The 19,655-nt window shown below is 42.9% G+C and overlaps 1 protein-coding gene across 5 annotated transcripts in view; it reads left to right on the top strand.

Annotated features, from left to right (window-relative positions):
* The window catches only part of GPC1 (glypican 1), a 294,023-nt gene that overhangs the window by 46,476 nt on the left and 227,892 nt on the right, over positions 1-19,655 (top strand). The window contains exon 1 of one of the 5 annotated variants that reach the window (XM_069024115.1): positions 6,009-6,096. The exons of the other annotated variants lie outside the window; for them this stretch is intronic. The gene's annotated coding sequence lies outside the window, so the exon portion shown is untranslated. Of the gene's footprint in view, positions 1-6,008; positions 6,097-19,655 lie in introns of those variants that run through there. 5 annotated transcript variants of the gene reach the window in all.

Raw genomic sequence — 19,655 nt, 5'->3', positions numbered from 1 at the left:
TTTGAAAGCAGATATGATGCCAGAGTGGACTTGGTATGGATGCTGCTCAAGATGAAGGAAAGATAAAGCAGAAAGGATAGGCACTAGAAATATGACCTAAATACCACTGAATAAGAATCTGCTTAGGAAAAAAAACAACCTGGAGGACATCTGGGAGGAAAAATAACTCCAGACCCAGAGATTCAGTGTCATGGAGGGAAATGGATGTGCAGTCTGAAAATGATAGTGGGCAGCAAGTGAAAATGCAGTGCAGTGCAAAGTGGCAGATACACCAGGCAATGGTCAGCTCTGGAAGCACGGATGCCATGTCATCAGAGGCAACAGCCTTTCTCCAGGTGTGCCCAGGAGGGAGAACAGCAGCTATAGGAATGGTAATAGGAGAAAGTGTTGGCAGCTCAGAGTAATGCCAAAGACAGGAACAATTAATGGGATAGAAATCCACAGTTAAAGAATAAAAACTGAAAAATGGTATATGGCTTTCGCACTACTTTTCAGCTGTAAAGAGAACTGTTCAGACTCTCCTGCCCTACACCTTTTTAATTGCCAGATAATGTTTGGAGCTTGGACGTAGCCATAGACTCTCCAAAAAGGCATGGTATCAATGCCAGCACCTGCTATAGATTAAGCCAGAGGAGACAACATTTTAGGTTAAGAGAAATCCATCATTCCCAAAGATTATAGGCCAAATTTGACTCTCTTCGTGTCTCTGCACTTCAACTAAGGTAAATTGAGGTATTAAATGAACTATTCTGATTTACAACAGACAAAACCCTTGATGAAGGCACCATTCATAACAATTAAAAAGACTGAACAATTAACAGTATAGATAATTGAGTGTAGTGTCTGATTGATTTATATATAAATGCATCATTATCTGTCAAAACATTTATTGTTGGCAATGCAATATTCATGGCATAGCATTGATAATGTTCTGTAAACTACCTGCTATTCAAACAGTGCCCATTTATCACCTGGCAAGATCTGTTGAATCATATCTCATTAAATAGTTTGAAAATATTTTTCAGTGTCCTCCATGATGTCTGAGTATCTATTGGCAAATACTCCACTAGCTTTGCTCTTTGCACAGCTTGACTTACTGAAATTAGATTGCTTGAACTTAATGACTGCCGATCTACCAATGGAAATGACTGAGCGGATCTGATACATGCAAATGTGAACACTGAACAGTTTTCTGGAAACAAAACCTATTTTAAGGAATACGTTTAACAAGTATCTTGGGAAAAGTCATCTTCTCATATTTCTCTTGCTATTTTTAGTTGACTTGAAACAGAGAGGAAGAAATACAAGAAGAAAAGATAATCGTGAGGTGTGAAACCGAGTTCCTCTGTGACTATGTTTTATAAATATTTTATATAACCCTCTGCCTGAATGGAGCTTTGTTTGGGGGAATCAGGCAGCAGATGTTTGGCCTTACCTGATAGCTACTTGGCAGCACATTTTACTTCCCTGTTGTGTGTGACACGGTGCTGAGGCCGTGTTTTGTATTTATAGTCTTGTGGGGCATCCAGGCCAGATCCAAAAGCTGCAGAAGTGACAGAAAGACTTGCACTGACACAGTTGGCTCTGGTTCAGCCTTGCTCTTTCTCTGAGCAAGGAGGGACAAATGCTGTGTTTTGCCATGTGACTATTATATGAAAATACTGCTTCTCATCTTTATCATCTTTCAAATAACAGAGTGCCATCCCTACCGTAATATCATGATTCTACATTAAAACTAAAAACTTAGGAGAGGTTTGAACTTACATCTGCATGTTTTCAAAGCAAACATGGAAATCTGATCATTTTAACTAGAATGTAGTTCTTGTAGCAGCTACTAAAATATTTGTATTGCTTTTGCATTCCCAGGTTTGAACTAATATTGTTTTAAGTACTCTGTGTTCATAACAGAGCTGGCCATTCTTGTAGAGAGCTATGTAGTGCCAAAGAACATTTCTTAGTGCTATTTGTTAGTGTCTGCTGGCTAGTTAAGCACCACTGCAGATGTACGATAGCCTGAATTTGCTAGAACTTAACCTCCAGAAATAAACCCCTGCTCTAAACAAAACTTGGCCAAAATAGTTGCTCACAATGAGCTATAAGCTAGTAAGGAGAGCAGTAGAGAGAGGAGAGATTTCACTACCACAAATGCAGGGTGGAAGAGGTGTTTCAGCAATGTTAAATACCTTAGAACAGGAGCTGTCATTTGACAACAATTTGACAATAATCTGTCGTATGCACACACCTGTGTGCCATACTGTACCCTAGCAAAAGATAAAAATTCCTCAGCACTTCTCTGGCTATTCCTCCTGGAGTCTTAGCCTGCTTATGGTCTTGTGTGGGTTGTAACTTTAAAAGGAAGAGCTGGCAGCAAATGAGCCAGAGTCACTTGCAGGTTTTTTTCCTCAGAAAGCCTTCTGACCTTGAAAAGCCTTAAAGCTGCATTCCTCATGAAAAATAACTTCTACTTAGTGCTGAGCACGTGTATTGTTGCACAGACAAATAGACAAATAACAACATGAGTACATACCTTGATCATTTATCCTCCTCAGAGAGCCATAAACCATGAGTTAATGCAACAAAAGCAGAAGATTAATAGTGGCTGCATAATGCTTTGTATTTTTCATAATGATTCTCTACAGATATAATCCGTAAGTGTCACTAATTGGTAGGCACTTGTTCTGCAGGGGGGCCCAATCCTCCTGGTGGAGTTGTAGGCCAGTGCCTGGTCCTGGCGTGGGGTGAGCAGGAGCAGGCTCCTCAGGAGCTGCACGGGCTGCGCCCTTCCCGACGCCGTAACTCAGGCAGGGGCTGTGCAATGCAGAGAAAGCCTGGCAGCCTGGCTGTGCAGGGCAGCTCCTGCAAACACACTGGTGGCTGTTCAGGCTTGGGGAGAAAGAGATGGTTGGCCCCAAGCCAGCTACTGAATTTAACATGTATTCAGCTGAATGACTGGGCTGGCATAATAATATAATCCTGCAGTGTCCCGCTGATCTCCTTCAGATCTTGTTGGTTTGTTGGCTGCCCCTGATCCTTGTTCCCTGTGGATGCAGGGGGGCTGTGTGGGAAACTGCTGGAAAGATTACCTATCCAGTGTTGTCCAAACACTGTCCAAAGCAGCAAGTCCATGCAGGGGTATCCATCCCAGGAAAAACACTATCATCAAACTTTTATCAAATTTGCTTTGTTGCTTGAATTGATTTTTTTTTTTTTTTTAAAGGCTTACATAAAGAATAAGAACATATTGTGTCTATTCTAATACTCTAACTCTGAAATTAGAGATCTGCATGTATCCAGTATTATGCCAAGTAGAGGTACCCAGGCTTCCTCCCTGGAATGGTGCTGTGTTTGGGCAGGAAGCTCTGCCAATGCAGCTGTGCTGCTCCCAGTGCCCAGGCAGATTTGGCTCTTTCTGTGTAGTTTGGGTGTAGTGTATGGGCTCAGGGAGTGACCATAAAATTGGTGCTCCGAGAGGCGAGCTGGTACCACCCAGCACTGCAGAGTCCTCCCTCAGACCTCCCACACTGAGATGATGATGGGCCCAAAAGCCATGAGCTCTGGTTTGCGTTGGCCGCTTGACTTCTGAAGTTGCCACACACACATATTGCAAGGCTGTTCCTGTTGCCAGCTCTCTGAAATGTAAAGCCCAATGATTTGGGCTATGGCAGCCAGAATTTCCCCAAGTGAACTCAGAGAACATAATCTTACACAGATTTATCTAAAAAGCTGCCTGGTGGTGTGGATCTTCTTATGTTTTCCCAAATCCAGAATACCCACATCGTGCATGCTCACATTCTCCATAATGCCATTTAGTGTCTTCCTGCTCTCATGTACCTCCAGGGATCTGTCCTGCTCAGTCCGAGAATGCCACTGGAAGGGCATCTCCTCTGCAAAAGGGAGGATGTAGGACAGATGGAGACACAGAGGGGGAGGGTATATGTGGCTTTCCAACCTCTTTCTCTCTGCACCCCCCTTAAGGAAGTAGACTTTGTCCCTTTGTCTTCTCCCCACTCCTAGTTAAGCTCTTAGCTTCCTGTGTCCTATAAAAACCTCGATTGTCTGTTCTCGTCAAGAAGGCAGGAAAATAGGAAAAGCAACTTGTTAAGCAAGGTATGGCTCAGAGGAGCGTCACTCCACAAATGGCTCTGGCAGAGGACAAGCCCATTAGGGAAAAGCTGTCAGTGTTTTAAATGCCCCTGCTGACCAGGCATGTGCTCTTTTACTTGTTGTTTTACCTATTGCTGATCCTCTTCATCTCTCTCCTTTTTCTCTTTTGGTTATTTGTACTTTTGTCTCTGTGCAGTGCATTGAACACAATATGGTTTCAGTCTGGCTTCTTGGCTCTGCTGTAACAGAGGTATTTCTGTTACTAAGAGCAGTCAAATAAAATCCAGCAGTCTTGGGATGTGAACATTTGTGGTCGGCCTCAAAACCAAAACCAAAGTAGCAGCTTTGTTCTTTTCAGGCAGATCATCAATTAGGGCCAAAATTGGTAACGTGTCAGTATGACTTACTGACTCCAGGCTGCTTTTTAAAAAGCGTCCAAGATACATAGACCATTACTTGACATGATATAGATATTTGTACAACATTTACCCTAGAATTATTGAGAAGCTTCTGAACTCTCTGGGATGTCTAACTTCAGAGCTTCCTCAGTTTACTATTTATTTATGGCAGCAGCAAGCAAACCACTATTCCTTATGTGAGGCAAAGATTTGTAAGAAAAGAATGCAGAATATCATGAAATGCCATCCATTTCAGGAGAGTTGCTGCCTGAATGAGAATGACTGGAGCCTTCATTACTAAACTGTGCTATCAGGTATTTTTGGGGTAATCAGAGATTACCACCTCTGGAAAAACTGCCTCTGAAAGGAGAGCCTGGCTGCCAGACAGGTATCTCTAAAGGGGAAGGAGCTTCTCTGCTGCAAACCAAGGAACATATACTCTTCTCTCCATGTGGCACTGTATGGTAATGAACAGGAGCAGGGCTCTTAGCAGAGCTGTCCTGGCACACCAAACATGCATTTGATGTTCAGTGGCCCGACACGAGTGGAAGAGGAGAGCTTGGATGGGAAACATATGAAAAGGTATTACCTGAGGCCACCAATGCACTGTGGATCGGAGCTTGACTATACTGCTTGCAAAAAAAAAAAATCCTGCAAAACCCTGTTCCCTTTTTATTCAATGTCTCATATTCTGTTATTTACTGGTGCCTTCTGTAATTTGCACCACTACGTGTTGGGACTTGCTGACAATGAAAGGTGAGCTTGAGAGAGCAGATTTCAACTAGTATGTCATATCCAGGCAAGTTTCCTTGATAAGAACTTTCCAAAATTTCTGGACCTGACTGTATTTATCTTGGGAACAGTTTACCAATGCCTGTGTACCTGCTGCAGATCCAGGGGACTGAAAACCTTTCTCTCCTTGTAGCTTGTTAAAACTGTACCTCTGTGAGCTGAGAGGTGCATCTTTACACTTAAAATAATCTTTGGCCAATGGAGTTTCAGTACTCTTTCTGAAAACCTCTGCCTACAAACATATATCTGTAAGAAGGGAACATCTGAATCCTCCTTTAGGCATAAGCATAGTAGGCTCTTTTTTTAGGTAATATGCTTTGGGGGCAGGGAAACAGCCATTATCCCATGGTTTTAATTTGCTGTGTGTCAAAGCTCTGGGGAGTCAAGGTGGCTGCTGCTGTCATTGATGGGAAAGAATTTCAGACATTGCAGGATGACAAATCAGAAATGATACCCCATAAGTAAACAAGTCCCCAGAACAATGTGAACCTGAACATGGATGTGGTAACTCACTGGAAATCAGGAACTGACCTGAAAGCCTCAGTTGGCTGGGCTTATTATGCAATTGGAATCAGCTGGGTAGGATTGGCAGAGGATTTGCCTTCTGAGGGGTTGTTTTATTGCTGCATGATAGAATGCACCTGGAGCAGGAAGGGCGTTTGTCTGGCAGTTGGGAGAATAGGCCACACCTGAAAATTCTGGCTTAAGTTTTTTAGGTGGGATGGCAGTGCTACATAGCAGACCAAGATGAAGGGAAGATTTGAGGCTGTGGCTGCAGCTACACATTCCTAGGAATTCAGGGGTGAGTCTTTTCTGTAATCTGTCCTTGTCTGACTCAAGGAGAAGTGATTTATAAGAGCAGTATCATGGGGATTTTTGTGGCAAAGTGTGCACTGTACTCTGAAGGTGTTTTATTGTCTAAAGAGGGCTTTTTTTTGAAAGTGATTTTTAATCTCTAATTAAAACATGGCTGAAAGTAAATCTCTAGAAGTAAAAGTAGGATCAAAACTTAGTTAGATTTTATGAAGTAATTAGAATGGCATTCATAAAGCCTGTGGCCAGATCAAAAATGCGGTTTTATCCAAAGCACATCTGCTCTATCTTTTCTTATTAAAGAACTTTGACCTTCTACTGCGATCAGCAGAAGGTTTGGCAGGTGATATGTGTTCTAATCAAAAAAGTAGGAGAGAGTTGCAATAACCCTGGAGTTCATGGAGTTTTGCTTCCAGAGAGCTTGTTATGATTTTCACTTGTCCCAATAAAAACTTTGCACTGAGAGCAGATTTTGTCTGAGCTCAGAAAGAAAACAACATAAATGGTCATGTTTGCGTATCTCCTTCTTCCATGGCTAACCTGGGCTCAGGCTTATCCTAAATTTACCTATTTTTACCTATTTACCTCTTTTATCTAGGTTAGACAGGAAAAAAAACCTTTTATACTTGAGAACTTGTTTTATTTTTTTTCCTATCAAAGATACTGCATTTTCCCACTAGCTTTGCCTCGTTAAGATCCTCCCTAAAATACCACAGTGGCTCTGAACAGTTATTTCATGCTTTCTGCAAGTTGGCCAAAGCCAGCATTAGCTTGTTGCTAAATGATGCCAGAGGTTGTCCTTGCACCTCCTGTCTGCAGTGTCATCCCAAAATGCAGTTTTCTGCACAAGGTGGAAGTTGATCACCTGGATCTGTGAGAGCAGCAGAGAGAATCCTAGGAGCTGGAAGGGCAACAGTTGTATTAGATGGTGGACAGGCTTCTCTGAATTTTCTTTAGAGCCTGTGAAGAAGAAGGGATGATTTTTTGGTTAGGGTTTTAGCATCAAAGCTTGATGGGGGGGAGGGGGTGGGGTTGCTTCCAGCTCTCTCTGACAGAGATCCCACGCTTGTGCTGATTTTCTTTCTGCCTCTGTTCTGACACGTGGCCCAGCTCTGAACAAAGGTAGAAATTTGCACCCTCAAGTTAGAATATTAAGTATTTCCAGTAGAGCATAGAGAAGTTCTGTGGAGACAGGTCTACAGGAGAGATTCGTGAACAGAATAGTCACAGGTGAGGTATCCTGTACCCTGGCACAGGGTATGGGCCTCCTTCCCCCTCTGTTCCTTCTGTGTGTTGCCAGCACAGCTGCAATTATGAGCATGGGTTCTAATCTTTCCTTTAGAGTTCAAACCTTTACTGGTGATAACTCTCCACTCCGTGGACATCCCTAAAATTTCCTTTTGAAACATCTTATAGAGACTCTCTGAAAAGAATGAAAAGCTATCCTGACAAAGCAGATCTTTGATAGAATATTGCCAATGGGAAACCCCAGACTGTAAGCCACATCTGAAGAAAATGTGGATGGTTTTCAAAAGAAAATGTGGATTTTATTTTCTTTCTATAAAGATAAGATATTGAACTAAGTAGGACCCTAAATAATGTGGTATTAAGTCATTGCAATCAGGAAAACATACTGATTTTCTGTCTTTTGTATTTTTCATGCAAAGCTTCTTTATATGAGAGCTTTGCTTGGCAGTTTAGCTTTCCATGGAAATGGGGTGTGGTGACAGTACAAAGTTTCCTTGTCTTTTCCAAGTATTTATCTGGCCCAGGGGGTCAAGTTCAGGCCTTAGACAAAAACACAGACCCACCCTTGTCAAACCATGGAGGGATGGAGCCCAGCTGTGCATGTGGGGGTTGCTTCTGCTGTAGAGTCCTCTGCTAAAGGTAAGGGAGAGAGACTACTGCTGCTCAAAGGCTTCAACGGTTAGAAAAAATACTTGGTTTCTTTAAAAACAGTTGAATCTGATTTGACTCCCATTACTTCTTCATTCATTAGCCTGGGCTGCAGGAAATGGCATGGCTTGTATTCACACTGGAGCGAAGATCTGCGTAGAGACACCTTGAGAAGGGTCTCATATGCAGTTATACTCACCTGAAGCATGAAGATGCTCTCAGTTCATGTCCTACAGGTACAGGCTGGCTAAAAACCACCTTTCCAGGCCTTTGCCTGAGCTAAGGCAGCAGAGGCTCAACCTGCAGTTAAAAGTGTTGTTGGTCGTGCTGTGGGACTGCTTGATGGTGCCTTTGACTCCAGTTACAACAGTGGGAAATCAGAGGGACTAAGTATGTTCAGAGTGGGGGATGTTTTGGTTTGTTTTCCACCACTGCTTGATTCCTGTTGTAACCCAGCCTCCTGTCAGCTTTTACTGAGAAATGTCCAAAGCTGTTCTGGCTGCTTTTTTGGTAGTTACAGAATTAAGCAGAGTGGGACCTCCTCCACTGCAGGTGTTTGTAGAAGCCAGGGTTGCAGAGATAGCTGTGCTGCACAGAGCCACAGCTGTGCTTGAGCAGGATGCTCTGTGCTGTTCCAGGTGCTGTCAGATTGTGCCCAGGCAGGAGCAGGCTGAGCAGTGCCCTGGTGTGTGGTGGTGCCCATTCCCCAAAGCTGTGCTCATGGAGAGTGGCTGCCTCTTGAAGGATACTGGTCAGGTAGCAGCAGCAGGGCTTAGCAACTCTGCTACCCTGAGAAATCCCATCTGGCAGTGGGATGGGCAAACACAGGGATTTACTCCATTGTTAATAGTTCTTGTATGAAACAGCCTGCTGGAGAACTTAAAATTCAGGTCCTTGTATTTAAAAGAAAATTCTTTCATTTTAGTGCTCTGTAGTCAAGAAAGTCAAAATAGTCCCCGCCCTGCTCTCTGCCTTCCAGGCTCTATGTGAATGGAGAGGGAAGGACAGAAACTGCTTGAAACAGACACTAATGGCACCAAAACGTGACAGAACTGACTCCGTTTGAATCCTGTTTGAAGTCCTTCAGATCTGTCATTGGGATGGCTTTCCACCATCTTCAGTCAGATCTAGCTGCAAGCACTGTTTTCCAACCCTCATCTGTCATTTAGGCACCACCACAAAGGATGTGTGAAAGCAAAATAGGAGGGCTGTCCTTCTTGCAGAAGTGTTTTCACATGTGTCTAATTACCACAAAGCATCAAGGAAAGGGGATAATATGGCTCCAACACAAAGTGCATTCCAAACACATCACGAGTCTTTGGTAACAGGTGACCACAGGGACATTGATCAGTGCTTGATTTGTTTTGCTGTTGTAGCAATGCTTTTCTGTGCTGCCCTGAACACGAGGGTTTTTTCTACTCTACTTTTTAATTTTTTTTTTTTTAAATTAGAGAATTGTCCCAGGTATAGAGTGCTGAGTTATTAACCCCTTCGATGCCAAATTCACCAGGACTGTGCTTGGTTTTTTTGCTCAATATATATATCTGTCTTTGGAAGAGAACAGTGGCTTATTATGGTTTTATTTTTTTTTATTTATTTATTTAAAAATTAAGACGCTTTCAAAGGTGAAAACTGACTTGTCATCTTTCTCTGGCTTCATCATAAAAATTAGGGGTATCATATTTATATAGTAAAATGGCAAGGATTAAACACCACTCTCTTGAGATTACCATATTCTTCCAACAGCAGGACTGTCCCAGAATTTATTTTCATTCGTTGTATTGGGACAGGTGCATAGGTGTGAAACAAATAAATAATATGGAAGAAAGTTTCCATATAGAGCGAGAAAATACATTCTGAGATGGTTATCTTGGACAAAGTGAATTTCTGTACAGTCTCTGCAACTGCTGAATAAACCCAGCTGCAGAACCTCATGGAAGTTGTTAATCTCTCATTCTGTTTATGCTTTAATCGAAAACTTTCATTGCATATTCAGAGGTAATATCTTATATAGCAGTGATACTGAATGTACAGCACTGTATGTTAAATCATTCATACAGGTTTAGAGATTGTTCCCTTTAAAGGACAGTCTGGGTTTATTAAGGCTTCGTTTAGCATCTGGAAGCAGCTCAGGGTGAAGGGAGTTTGTTTTGCCAGCAGCAGTTGTGTCATTAACGTACAATCTGTTGGAAAATGTTTTGCTGTTCAAAAATCCAGCATATAGTCGTGGTGAAGTGGACCTGCATCATTTGTATGCATTCAAAGCTGTTCTCTTGATTATTGATTAAGGCATTGTTCTGTGAAAGTCAAGTATTCAACAGAACAGTCGTGCTTGCAGGGTTTCTTCCACTGGAGAAATACTATGGAATTTTTCTCAAGTTTACAAAGGTGAAACTGAGGCAGCACATGTTGACAGGGTTTTCATGGATGGCCAGTGGGATCTACAGAATTAGATGAGATAGCTTTCTGTTTCTCTCTGGCTTTTACACAATCAGCTATTTGAAGGCCTTTCTAAAGGTGTTAAAAATCAGCCCTTGCAGTTTTAGTGAACATGTCTGAGCTGGCCTTCAGAAAATGCATTTCCAGCTCAGACTGAAAATACCACCATGGATCCAGGCACAGGCTGAGGTTCAGCCCAGCCAGTGCCTGAATAGGTAATGCAAAAGCATAAAGCTCTGCTGGCAGCGCTGAGGAGCACAATTCGGGCACATTTTGTGCTGTAAGTGCCTTCTGTGTATGCCCTTGCTGTGGGCAGAGATGCAGGTCTGCTGCTGGCCCCTGTCTGCTCCTGCAGCACTGAGTGTTTCACACCCACTGCACAGAGAGGCTCCCGCGGGCTGCTGCAAACCCTCATCCTTCCTGAGAGTGAGCAGCTCGGTTTTACTATTGCCCTGCCCTCCAAGTGATCCAAACTCTTAGGAAAAATGGGGTGGATTTTTTTTTTTCATTCACTTTCTCTGGACTACTGAAAAGGAAGAGAATATTATGAAAGCAAATGTTTCTCATTTTGGGGGTGTCAAAATTGCTTTAAAAAGTAGTTGCAAAGAGTATTTCACACTTTTGCCTTACAAGTTAAGCTTCTGTCTCTTCTTGCTTTTTAAAGCTGTAAAATATGCATCATTGTGTGGACCAAGATAAAATTTATTAGTTCTTATTTTGCCAAAGCTTATTTTTTTTTTAAACAAGTGTGAGTTTTGTTTCTAATTAATTGGTAACTAACCAGTCTGCTGAGGCTTCAAATGCTCAGCCAGACCCCCCCCCTCAAATCTCATCTTTCAGCAGTCTGATCTATTCATGTCACCAAGCTTGCTGGAGCTGTGCAGTAGTCAGCCAGCAGGAAAGTCTCTTCCATCTTGTATCTGTGTGTGGATAGGGAAGCAGTGACTGGAGAGGACTGAGGGGATTCAGCGTGGTCTGCTGTGTCTCAGAAACACTGTTTTCCTTGGAAGGAAGTATTGCTGCTGCTTGTCTTTCCAGGGAAGTGGATCCATTTAGTGAATCATGCCAAATCCTCAATGCCTTGCATTAATAGCAAACAAACAGACCAATATCAGCAGGCCCTGGGAAATGGGAGGTGACAGCCAGGCAGGCTGGGTGGTGGTACACAACGAAGACAAGGCTCTTGTGTAACGTGGGCACGTGAGCCCGGCGTTACTCCACTGTGCAGTGAATTTCCTGGTCACTGCACAGAGCACCCCACGTGTTGTTCATCCTTCCCCTGGCCTGTGGATGGGATTGTCTTGTAATCAGTGACAGACGTGGGCATGGTTTTCTGTCTCTTGATCTTGGGGGGTTAACCACAATGGAAGGAGAGGGGTGTGCATCATTGCTGGAGTTAGACAGACGATGGTTAAGCTGGATGGCTAAAATAAGATCCAGCCCAGGCATACTGTTGACAGCACTCAGGAAAATTCCCAGGGACAGATTCCAGCTAACCCTGGTGCAGCCTACCCACCCTAACTGCAAATCTAGCTGTTAGCAGCTCGAGATGTGTGCAGAGCACTGAGCTCTCCTGTCTCCTTTGTTTTTTCCCCAGATATTTATTTTAAATAGCCTTTTCCTCTTATATGTGTCTGATTCCATATGTTCCTATGTTAAAGTCAACATAAGGTTCCAAATAAATCCCTGATGCAACTGGGAGAGCTTCACTGAACTTAGTGACAGCTGTGGTGAGCTACAGAGGATGGTGACTTCATTGGAAACTACAGCAGGAGGAGGAAGCTTGGATGGAAAAAGGAGGTCTGGTTTTGAATTCTTCTCGTGTAGGCTTAGGGTTGAGTATCCAGAGATCCCAAGAATCCATATTAATTTCTAATGTGAATTATTTCAAATGAAGGAATCTAAACTTTGGAAATGCAGTTTCATAATATGTTGTGACTCTTCGTTTTTGTTGCTTTCTTTTTACAAGTGTTTAGACAGGGTGCTTAATGGACTTTACTGAATAGAGCACCCCAGCATTGTGTACCACAGGCTCTTAAAGCCTTAGAAAGAAAGCAGGTACATGTTTACACACACATTATACATGACATCCCTCTTGCTGGGGGCTAAGCATAGAAACATGTGCTTGTTTTGTTTAGGCATGATTTTTATCCATAGGATTTGTGGAATTCTTTCCAGGTGTTGCTCCTCCTTGAGCTTACAGTTGTTGAATTGCAAATATTGGCAATCAATGACAGAGCCTTGAATTTCTTTTCAAGGTCAATCTGTGCTCTTTCTCCTGGGAAATCCCTGAAAAGAGTTGTAGGGCTATAATCTCCAAAGATGAAAATCCATTGGTTTTAATGGACTTGCCTGTGTCAGCAGGGAACTTGCCTGTTGGATTTGGCAGAGCAATGGAGACAGCCTGATGGCAGTAGCTTCTGTTGTTGTCCCTGCAGAGGGGAATGAGGACATGGATAATCCTCTTCAAAAAGGACTGGGAATCTCTCTGGATTCCTCACACAGAATTTCAGAATGAGTTTCATGCTGCATCTGTATTTCTCTGTAGCAAAAAAAAAAAAAATAGTAGTTGAAGTCTGGATAACTGAAGTTGCTTAAAAAATATATATATTCACGCAGAATCATTGGTTGGGACTCAGAACAGAACACGAGTAGGAAATCAGGTATCAGCAGTAACTTGCTCTGGCATGCAGTCTCGGGCAGAATGCTTCTCCCATGAGAAGAAGCCTGGCTTTCTGTTTGAGGAGCCCAGCAGTAAACACCATCTTGGGCCTTGTGTGCTTTGGTGTAGAACCATGGTTCATCCCTAGGCTCTGACTGGAGATGTGTTTTCCAAGTGGGCTGTTGGACGGGGCAGACACCAGGCACAGGCCTGTCAGGGCAGCACCCTCGGTGACAGGGCCCACAGTGCCTCTCAGCTGACTCTGCTCTCTGCTGCTGCATCAAGGCTGCTCTGGCTTCCACTTAGGTTGTGTAAAATGGCTCAGGTGTGTTTACACTGTCCTGCAGCACTGACACAGCCTCACCCTCCTGTTCCTTATCAAAGCAGGGTTTGCACACTGGGATTGATCAAAGCTTTGGGATGCTGTATCACAGAACCGTTCTCTCTGTCCCTGCTGCAGAAACTCTGTAGATCAGAAGCAGTACTTTAAATATCTGTTATTTTGCTTTAATACTGACAGATTTCTAGGGCCTTCTGAATACCTATGCCTTCCTCTTGGGTGGAATACAGTGGACTTTGTGGTATATCTTTCTTAAGTACTCCAACTTAATCCTATACAATTTTTATGAAATAAAACTAGACTGCAGTCCAGTTTAATGTATCTGCATACATACATGTCAGTTCCTACCTGTAGGAACCCAAATATGTGTTTTGCATATAGTTTACATGTAGGCATATGTACATAAAATCACATATGCACCTTGTATGGAGAGTTCGTGGATATCCATAATGTGCATGTGTTTGCCTGTATGAAATACTTGAAAAAAAAATTAGAATGTATTTATGATAGTATATATTTATTCTGTAATACTGGTAAGTTCTAAGAAGGATAAACCCTGTCAAAATTACCTCACAAGATGTCTGGAAAAGATGTCTTTTAAACATCTTCAATATCCCACTATATTTGCAGAAAAGCCAAATGAAGTGGTGCCCTCACAGGAGTGATCCAGAAAACTGGAGATACCAGGTATAATGTCCATATGCTGTAAGTTAGTATAAATACAATCACACATGCTTTCCATGCACATGTGTGTGCACTCCTCCAAACTTCATTCTGCAGACTCAGCCATGGCTGCATGGAGCTTCTCCAGCTTCACTTTTAGTTTTCTTCTGAATACTGAGAGGGTCTTAATGAACTTTGTCTGTGTTAATTGAAATAAATATTTTTCCTCAGGCCCTAGATGGTTACAGACAGCAAACTGATAACCCTTTTTGTAGGAGAGACAGGGCAAAAGAGCAAACAGTGCTTGCCTCATGTTCATGTGAACTAACTGCTGCTGTACAATCCCACGAAAGCTCTCAAACCAGTAACCCCAACCCCTATTAATCTTTCATGCAACCGGCAACAGAAGGGTGCAGCAAAACAGCAACTGCAACCTGAGGGCATGGCCAGTGGCTTTATGTGAGTAAAAGGAGGTCAGTTCAGTAATGTTTCTGCTGCCTAGAAATTATTCGTGCCAAATATATTTTCATTAGTGTTTATTTTTTTTAAAAAATCCAGAAAAAAGTAAGACTGAGGGCCTTTCAAAAAGCTGCCTTCACTTCTCTTTTTTTATCCCAACTGAAGAATATTGACTTGCTCCAGTTAGAGGCTGGGAGTTGTGAATGCTTATTGCTGCATTTTCTGATAAGCTAAATCTGCTAATGGTAGGTAACACTGGGAGAAAATTAAACACTACTTCTGTGAGAAGTATAAACTCTAGCCACTGACTATATTAGCAAACACTGAATGATAATAGGCTCCCGTGCTAAAGCATCAATTAAGCTTTCTGTAAGGAGTGCTTATTGTAAATCAGGACCACAGTTCTGTAATGGAAAAGTACATGGGGGTGTTTCTTTAATTAATAGAATAATATAGTTATGCTTTAAATGAAAAAAATATATTTGCATATGTTTACTTTCATAGGAGAAACAAAGTGCAAAGTAAGTTTGAACAAATGTGTTCAAGAGGAAAGGAGGCTTTTGTATGAACAGTCAAACAAAATTCCTCTAAAAAGTTCATATTTGTTGAGTTACTGAATGACTGTTAGAGAGCAGAGTCTGCTAAGCACTTAGATGAAACCTTCCCATAAGGAGGAAGGAGGAGAAAACAGATGCCCATTTGACTAGAAGCGTGAAAAGTGTGTACAGGGGGTCAGAGACTGTCAGGACAGAGAAGAAGATGAGATGCGTGGTCTACCAAGACACACCACCTGTCTGAAGCAGCAGAACAGATTGTAAAAGCACTGGTGGGGGGGAGAAAGACATGCTAATGCTTAGTACTTTAAACAAAGATTATGGTTTAAGGAGCCAAAATAACAGGGAAGTCAAGCAACTGAGGAGAGAAGGTGAAGTGTTTGACAGCTACTTTGTTCAGCTTAACATTCACAGAGTGAAATGAGAGCTTTACATGGGGGCAGTGCTGCTGAGCTCAGAGGGCTTGTCACAGCTCGGCAGTGCCCATCCTGCACAGGTCCATCAGCAGCTATGTGAATGTCATCACCCAGGGACGCTGGTTCTGCTGTGAACCAGGCTTTGGTTCAGATGTTAAAGCTGTAGGTGTTTGGAAGGCCCCAGTCTCTCTCAACAGGAAAGGTGACTCAAGCTGGTGTGTCTTCACATTACATTTAGGAGTACAGCTCTGAAACAGGAGATTTACTTCTTAATCCAGGTACTGAGAAGTACAGAGCACCTGGTTGGTAGCTGAGCAGGCTTGCTGAGCTTGTGTGGAGAGCTGCCTCCAGTGTGAGCTGTGCGAGGCAGGAGGAAGGGCAAACTCCAGCCGAGACTCCACTGCCAAGGAAGCATTGATCATCTGCTGCACAAACCACACTGACAGCACTGCCTGGGGACAGGGAGAGGAGTTTAGGGATATTGCTTCTCCTTTTCTGGTTGTTTAAATGCACCTATGAGTCTCATAGTTTCTGTTGTACAATGAAGATCTGGGATTGCGGATGACTCCACATTCTTTAAGGATTCTTTTCTCTGAAATTCCTGGTGCTTGCTCTTTACTCTAACTCCAGTTTAACTGCCTTGCCTGACTGACTGAGGAACTAGCTGATAGCCAGGATGAACTTTGTCTGTTTAAATGCTTGTGGCTTTGGTGTATAATGTAATACTATGCTGTCCTCTGGGACATCGTGGGAAAATGTAAAAAACAATTCCATACGCATGTTTACAATATTAGAAAGGCAGCTTGATCAGGTTGGACAGGCTTGGATTCTTTTTATAGTAGGACAAGTAAAACAAGACTGTTTCTCAAACTCTTTGGATTAAGCATTTCTTTCACATGAGTAAATATTTATGGAACTTATATTTAATGGTTTCTTCACTGCAGAAGGATAGCTTATTTTATTTTTTAATGAGACTTCTACAAACGGAGGCAGCTTGACCCAACTTTCTCCTCATTTAACCGTGTATACTAGGGTAAACAAAAAAAATTCCAAAATCCACTTCAGTTCTGGTAGTCTCAATTGCTTAAAAAGGTTTATATGGATACTTAGGTAGATATTCATTCAGTTACACGCCTGCCTTTTGCTACATAAAGTAAAATTGCATGTTTCCTGTATGCAACAGAAAATACTTTTCCAGAAGTTGTGCAGACAAGACCAACTTCTATTTTACTGTTCTTAAAGAAAGGATGATACTCAAGTGTTTCTTTTGCCAAATTATTAGTGATTTATAGGGGAAAGTGTAACTTCAGACACTACTCTAGGGTGACTGAAGGTTAGCTGTGATGCTAGTGGGGCACATGGCAGACTGTGTCCCTGCAAAGGCATCAGGAGCAGCTCTGGTCCCAGAGCCCTTTCCATGCCTGTGAGAGTCCCCTCCACAGGAGGACCTCAGGCACAGCCTCACGTCCTCCCTGCATATCAGGAAGCAGTTTGCAGGAGTGTGATCTTGATCCTGTCAGGTGTCCCAAGCTACAAGCACGTAGAACCTGTCCTAGGGAAAGCATCAAGAATAGTGGCATGTGGAGGTAATGCAGCCAAGTTTGAGCTGTGAAGCTATTTCAGAGTGAACAGAACTAAGTTACAAGATCCTTGCACGCTCACTTCCCTGGTCATAAACAGTGAAATTAGACATTCGTCTGGAGACAAGAAAGAAAAAGCGATCCTCAGTGCCCTGGGCATGGGACCATTCTGGTCCTGAAAAGCTTTAAGAGGTTCCTCTTCATTCAGTCCCAGTTACTTCTGCCTATCTGAACACAAACTTCTGCAGCCTCTTCCCAGGCTTCTTGTTCCTGAAACAAAGCCGTTTCCATTTAGAGCCCTCCAAGCCCCATCCACCATAAGCTTTTCTTTGACCTGCTGGGTGTGGACATTTTCCCCAGAGCACACTGTCCTGCCCACCCTCCCTTTACTAGACATGGCCAACAATTAAGCTAATTAAGCTATATGCAGGATTAAGTCTATAGGGCCAGATTCACAAAAGGACTTTGGTGTGTGAAATGGGAATTAAGCTGATTATCAGCATATCACTCTCATTATACAGTCTTTGAAACCTTCATAGCCTTGTGCTTGTGCACGTTTCCTCTCAGAAAGTTCCTGTGTACTCAGAGAGGGAACAGAATTCCCTTTATGCTCTTCCCTCAGTGAGAACTGCCCCAGGGTGAGTCCTGGGCTGGGGGTAGGCAGCCCCCACCTCACCCATCCAGTCCTTAGGATCCATGAAAAGCTATCTTCCCCACATCCCTGCAATAGGCTCTCCTTGCTCTGTGTCACAGGAAAGCCTGTTTGAGCCGTCTCGTTTCACACCTTTATGTACGAAGTCGTCAGAGAACAAAAGACATTTCTGTTTGGAAAGGCTCACAGAGCTTTTCTTTCATGTGTGACAGATGCTTTCAGAATCCGTTTGAGAGAATCTGCATAATTGATACACAACACCAGTGACCCAGCCTGAATGACTTAAAGTCTATTTTCATCTCGGGTGGTTCAGAAGCAGCCAGAGGAATTTGTAAGGCTCCATTAAGATGTTCAGGTCTTCAGGCTCTCTGGCAATGGGGACCATGTGAATACCTGAGGACAAATACCCTGGGTTTCATTAGCAAGATAAAATCCGCAGGGCGAAACATGGGAAATCAAATGCAATAAGGAAGTGATTGTGAGCTGGTTATGCATAATGTCAGCCACAGCGGGCTGAGGAATAATGAAAGGAGGGAAAAATGATGAGCTCTAAACTGCAACAATTGCCCTGTGAGCCTTGACTGCTGCAAGACATTTCCTTCTCTCTGTCAGTCCTAGAAAGACTTAGCAAGCTTTTTAATAAAAAGCCAACACAGAAGTTTTTTTGACAATGTACACCATTCAAAGTGCATTCAAAGTGGTGTTTCTGTCAGCTGAGTGCTATACTACCAACCTCCCTTTGGATTTTTATTTTCATCAGGCATAAAGGCTCATCCCAAAATGAGGAGAGCTCAGGTGGGTTAGTTTCCTCTCATTGGACAGAAAGTGCTTGAATTCCCCAGGCTGAGAGCTTGGCGATTCTGGTCAAGACTTTGAAGAGGCCAAAAGTTTCCCAAGGATGAGATTTAGGTAAACGCTTTCATTTTAAAGACATTTTGCAGGTCATTACTTTGCTCATTATTCTCTGCTCTTTTATTCTCTGATTTTTGTTTTCATTCCCTAAGCCCCATGAATTACTGTAGTGACCATGCATGCTTTGGTTTCCAGGGTATTGTAGGACTGCAGCCCTCATGGGCTACTGGAGTTCTGCTTGGGACCCATAGCCAGGTCTGGCCTGCCAGAGGGTCCCTAATAGTAGAGACTTCAGCAATGTTCAAAAGGAGCTGAGTGTTCTAAAGTAATACACCCAATCATACAATACTCATTTCCAACACAGTGGGTTTATCCCATGTTCAGCTCCCTGAGTCACTGCAAATCACTGGATCTGTTGCTCTCTGTGTCACTATCCTCCATGTAAATTTGGGATCAAGTGTAGTATTTCCTCACCTGCCAGGAACACCGGCTTTGCACTGATGACTTTACGTTCTAAAATAAAGATCAATATAAACATGTCGTTTCCCCAACCTCCCTGTGCAGTTTCGGGTGTCTCTGCATGAATGGCTCGTGTGGGACACCTGTGAGAGATGGGCTGCAAGACCATCTGGCTCGGAAGGAGCAGGGCAGGTCCCAAGTCCCTGAACACGGTGTGGCAGCATGGTGATAGTACCTGTTCTCTGTCAAGGATCAGCATGGTGAGCTGTGCCAGTCTCCAAGACAACATTTGTTCCCTTTCCCGCTCCCGTTGCAATAGTGTTTGCAAACACAATTGTAGATTTTCTTCTGTTCCAGTTCTCTGTGTAATGACAGAGTAAAGATGTCTCACAGAGAGACTGCATAAAAAAGCTTGAGGAAGTATGGAAATCACATTAAAAATTATCGTTATTGGGAACCCATGAATAAACTGTCAGCACCATTCAGCCTAACATTATAATCACTATAAAGCATTTTAAGACACGTTTGTGTTTAGTGGCTAGTGAGGGTGGATGCTTGCAATTCAGTTCTGATTGG

The sequence above is a fragment of the Aphelocoma coerulescens genome, chromosome 9 (assembly GCF_041296385.1).
Source record: "Aphelocoma coerulescens isolate FSJ_1873_10779 chromosome 9, UR_Acoe_1.0, whole genome shotgun sequence".
NCBI classification, from domain to species: Eukaryota; Metazoa; Chordata; class Aves; order Passeriformes; family Corvidae; genus Aphelocoma; species Aphelocoma coerulescens.
The sequence above is the reverse complement of the archived record's forward strand: the minus strand, read 5'-3'. Positions and strand labels throughout refer to the sequence as shown.